The sequence below is a fragment of the Triticum aestivum genome, unplaced genomic scaffold (assembly GCF_018294505.1).
Source record: "Triticum aestivum cultivar Chinese Spring unplaced genomic scaffold, IWGSC CS RefSeq v2.1 scaffold55625, whole genome shotgun sequence".
Taxonomy (NCBI): Eukaryota; Viridiplantae; Streptophyta; class Magnoliopsida; order Poales; family Poaceae; genus Triticum; species Triticum aestivum.
The window spans coordinates 11,511-17,265 of record NW_025228081.1 but is presented as its reverse complement, the minus strand read 5'-3'; positions in this window follow the sequence as shown (position 1 = coordinate 17,265).

The following is a 5,755-nucleotide window of genomic DNA, read 5'->3' as shown; positions in this document are numbered from 1 at the left end:
GAGGGGGGGAATTTCGTGGCCCTTGGTGGAGGGGTCCGAAATCAACCCTATCTCTTGTTTCCCCACACATACGGACTCTAAAAATAGCCTATACTTATGTATTTCGAAATTACATGGGCCTGGCCCAATAATAAGGTGACGCAGCACCTAAAATAGCCTCGGGACGAAATTTATGAAGTGGCGTCTTGTATATTTCGTCCAAGGCTTCATGCACCCATTATTGATAGAGGCAAAGGTGTCCCGTCTTTCGATGAGATGGTGGATTTCGCTTTGGTGGAAGTCGACTCTGACGATCCGACTACGAACGTGCGAGGACGTCGCGCCTTAGCAATCGCTAAACCAACTCCGAGAGGTTATTGACCACGCCGGAGCACGATCAACCTGACCACGAGGGTCTGTTTCCTGCGAGCAAACGAAGAACAAGCAAGAAACTAAGATTGCAATCTGGATATTGCGAATATAAGATGAAAGCTTTATTGATCAAGGTGGGGTTCTGTGACGCCTTTGTCTGGTCGTTGAACACAAACAAAGTACGCGAAGTTGCAGCTATGGCGAACTTTTAATCTAAACAAAACCCAAAGTCTAAACGATGCCCTAAGGGCTGTATATATGGAGGAAGAGGGGGGGAATTTCGTGGCCCTTGGTGGAGGGGTCCGAAATCAACCCTATCTCTTGTTTCCCCACACATACGGACTCTAAAAATAGCCTATACTTATGTATTTCGAAATTACATGGGCCTGGCCCAATAATAAGGTGACGCAGCACCTAAAATAGCCTCGGAACGAAATTTATGAAGTGGCATCTTGTATATTTCGTCCAAGGCTTCATGCACCCATTATGGTGGCTTCAAAGTCCTGAAATCATCACTTGTAACTCCGTTCTTGTTCCCCTTGCGCATGCCATCATCTCCATGCTTGTTCTTGCTGCAATGTTCATCCTTCTCCAAGCTAGGCCCTTCATTTGTAAGCAAAACAAATGTATCCAATTTAGGCAACATCATATTCTCATGAACATTAGAATCATTACCAAGAAACGAAAGTACCTGGTAATTTAGTTGGCGTGCACGAGCTCTAGTAATTGGTCCAGTATGTATAGCAGCATGGGCTGTGGGTGTAACAATTGTATTGATGTCCTCATCAAGATCACTGGCCTTGAGAAGACGTTCGAAACAAAGCTCGATGACAAGTTTAATGAATTGCTCGCGCGTCTTCCACCACCACCACCCGCTGCACCTAACGCACCTCTCCAACAACAACAACAACGACTACCTCCACATCGCGAAATAGACCTTCGCCGAGCGAGTCGTGTTCCTCTTGCGTTTGGCCAAACTGTTGGTGCTGCTGTTGATACTTCTGTGGCTCCTGCTGCTGATGCGGAGGAGGATGATTATGTGGGAGATTATGAGGATGAGGTTGATCAAAATCAGCACTACGTGCAGCCACCTGCACCACCACCAGCAGGTCGACCTCAGGTATATATTCGTAATGGTAGGCCTGCACCACCACCTCAGGTACGAGATGATGTCCATATTCCTAAACTGAAATTGAATATTCCACCATTTGAGGGTAGATATGTTCCTGATATATATCTTACTTGGGAGTTAGAAACTGAACAACGATTTACATGTTTACAATATCCTGAGGAGAGACGAGTTGCTGCTGCTGTTTGTGCTTTCACTAGTTTTGCATGTGTATGGTGGTCTGAACATTGTAGATTATATCCTATTCCAACTACTTGGGCTGCTTTGAAAACTGCTATGAGTACGCGTTGGGTTCCACCATATTATCAACGTGAATTGCTTCAAAAATTGCAGCGTTTAAGACAAGGAAAAAATTCTGTAGAAGAATATTATCAGGAATTACAAACTGGCATGATTAGATGTGGTATTGTTGAGGAGAATGAAGCTATGCTTGCACGTTTTCTGGGTGGATTAAATAGAGAGATTCAGACCATTCTAGACTATAAGGAGTATACTAATATCACTCGTTTATTCCATCTTGCTTGTAAAGCTGAACGTGAAGTGCAGGATCGACAAGCATTGGGGCGAACTAACTTTTCTGCAGGCCGACCTTCATCATGGACACCACGTGCATCTTCTACTTCAACTGCACCAGCACCTCCATCAGGTGCCACCTCCAGCCGTGATACAAGAAAAGAGGCACAACCACCATTATCTGCCAAGAGCGCACCTGCGGGGCCTACACAGCGTTCTTCTTCTTCCATAGCATCAACAGGGCACACAAGTGATATTATTTGTCGTCGTTGTAAGGGAGGAGGTCATTATGCGAGAGAATGCAAATCTCCGCGTGTGATGATTGCTACCGCGGATGGTGGATATGAGTCCGCTAGTGACTATGATGAGGAGACTTTGGCTCTTATTACACGTGAAGAACATGGTGGAGATGATTCTGATAATGAGACGCAATACATGGCTCCTGAAGATGCTGACAGGTATGAATGTTTAGTTGCTCAACGTGTTTTGAGTGTGCAGATCACACAAGCTGAGCAAAATCAGAGGCACAATTTGTTCCATACCAAGGGAGTTGTGAAGGAACGTTCTGTGCGCGTCATCATAGACGGAGGGAGCTGCAACAACTTGGCTAGCATGGAGATGGTCGAGAAGCTTTCTCTCACCACAAGACCACATCCACATCCTTACTACATCCAATGGTTCAACAACAGCGGCAAGGTTAAGGTAACACGTACTGTTCGTGTGCATTTTAGTATATCTACATATGCTGATTATGTTGATTGTGATGTGGTACCTATGCAAGCATGTTCCTTATTACTTGGTAGACCATGGCAATTTGATAAAAATTCTGTACACCATGGTAGAAACAATCACTATACTCTTGTTCATAAGGATAAAAATATTACTTTGCTTCCTATGACTCCTGATTCCATTTTGAAAGATGATATTAATAGAGCTAATAAAGCAAAACAGGAGACGAATAAGAGTGAAAATCAGATTGTGGCAAAAGAATTTGAGCAACAAATGAAGTCTAATAGTAAACCATCTAGTGTTGCTTCTGAAATTAAATTGAAAAGTGCATGTTTATTTGCCACCAAATCTGATATTGATGAACTAGATTTCAGCAAATCTGTTTGCTATGCCTTTTGTTTGGGGTACCGCACAGGAAGAAGCCTTCACGGTATTGAAAGATAAGTTGACACATGCTCCTTTACTCCAACTTCCTGATTTTAATAAGACTTTTGAGCTTGAATGTGATGCTAGTGGAATTGGATTAGGAGGTGTGTTATTACAAGATGGCAAACCTGTTGCATACTTTTCTGAAAAATTGAGTGGGCCTAGTCTGAATTATTCTACTTATGATAAAGAATTATATGCTCTTGTTCGGACTTTAGAAACATGGCAACATTATTTATGGCCCAAAGAATTTGTTATACATTCTGATCATGAATCTTTGAAACATATTAAAAGTCAAGCTAAACTGAATCGTAGACATGCTAAATGGGTTGAATTCATTGAGACTTTCCCTTATGTCATTAAACACAAGAAGGGAAAAGAAAATGTTATTGCTGATGCATTGTCTCGTCGCTATACTATGCTTTCACAACTTGACTTCAAAATATTTGGTTTAGAGACCATCAAAGATCAATATGTGCATGATGCTTATTTTAAAGATGTAATGCAGAATTGTAAAGAAGGAAGACTGTGGAACAAGTTTGTCGTTAACGATGGATTTGTGTTTCGTGCTAACAAGCTATGCATTCCAGCTAGCTCCGTTCGTCTTTTGTTGTTGCAGGAGGCGCATGGAGGAGGATTAATGGGACACTTTGGCGTGAAGAAGACGGAGGACGTACTTGCTACACATTTCTTTTGGCCAAAGATGAGACGGGATGTTGAGCGTTTTATTGCTCGATGCACTACATGTCAAAAAGCTAAGTCACGACTCAATCCTCATGGTTTATATATGCCTTTGCCTGTACCTAGTGTTCCTTGGGAGGATATATCTATGGACTTTGTTTTAGGTTTACCTCGAACAAAGAAGGGGAGGGATAGCATATTTGTTGTAGTGGATAGATTCTCGAAAATGGCACACTTTATACCATGTCATAAAAGCGATGATGCTGTTAATGTTGCTGATTTGTTCTTTCGTGAAATTATTCGCTTGCATGGTGTGCCAAATACTATTGTTTCAGATCGTGATACTAAATTTCTTAGCCACTTTTGGAGATGTTTATGGGCTAAGTTGGGGACTAAACTGCTTTTTAGTACTACTTGTCACCCCCAAACTGATGGACAAACTGAAGTAGTCAATAGAACGTTGTCTACTATGCTTAGGGCTGTTTTGAAGAATAATAAGAAAATGTGGGAGGAATGCTTGCCTCATATTGAATTTGCTTATAATCGTTCATTACATTCTACTACTAAGATGTGCCCTTTTAAAGTTGTGTATGGTTTCCTACCTCGTCCACCTATTGATTTGTTGCCTCTTCCATCTTCGGAGAAGGTTAATTTTGATGCTAAACAACGTGCTGAATTGATTTTAAAAATGCATGAGTTAACTGATGAGGACATGACTACCTTGGATATGACCAAAAATATTGCATATATGCATATTTGTCAGGTGATTTCTAGTGCAAACTATTCAATAATCTATTTATGTTATCCAGAACAAAAATACTTCACACACTTTTGTGTTTTGTCTAATTGCAGGTGTATGGGACATTTGTACAATCCACATATGAAGATAAGGAAGAAAGAGATGTTTATTTGCTGTCCAAAAATTTCTCTCACGTCACTTTTGGCCCAAGAGAAGATAGAGTCCAAGTCTCTCACGTTCTGGATTCAGATTCGGACTGCACAGACACACCTGACTCAAAACAGACACAAGTTTTTCATACGGACTCCGAATTGGGTGATTCTTTTTTTGTTGGAAACTAGATTTCGTGCACTTTCCAACCCAATTGGAATCACCTTCAAATTCGTCCGGAGCGTTGAGTTGTGGACGAAACAATCTGATGCTGCAGCAGAATCCGAGTCAAACTACAAGTCCAAAGGTGTTACATCACCTCCACTTGGGCCCATTGGCCTTGTACGACCTAGATTTAGTTTTAGGCTGCCTTGGGACGTCCTCCCACCTCCTTGGCCGCCACCCCTTGCTCCTATATAAGTAGATCCATCTAGTAGCTTTTCCTGGGGATTTGTTTAGTTAAAAGTTAGCCATTGCAACTTCGTGTACTTCGTTTGTGTCCAACGACCAGACCAAGACCGCTTCCGGATCCCCACCATTATCAATACCTCATATATATTTGCAATATTCAGATTGCTTTATCATATTCTTGCTCGTTCTTCGATTGCTTGCAGGAATAGACCTTCGTGGTCAGGCTGACCGTGCTTCCGGCATCGTCAGTAACCTCAGGAGATTGGCTTAGCGATTGCTAAGGCGCATCGTCGTGCATGTTTGTAGTCGGATTGTCAAAGTCGTCTCCACCAAATCGATAGTTATCATCTCATCGAAAGATCGGGACCCTCGCCTCTATCACTATCCCTCCCCTTCTTTGTTCGAGGTAAACCTAAAACAAAGTCCATAGATATATCCTCCCAAGGAACACTAGGTACAGGCAAAGGCATATATAAACCATGAGGATTGAGTCGTGACTTAGCTTTTTGACATGTAGTGCAGCGAGCAATAAAACGCTCAACATCCCGTCTCATCTTTGGCCAAAAGAAATGTGTAGCAAGTACGTCCTCCGTCTTCTTCACGCCAAAGTGTCCCATTAATCCTCC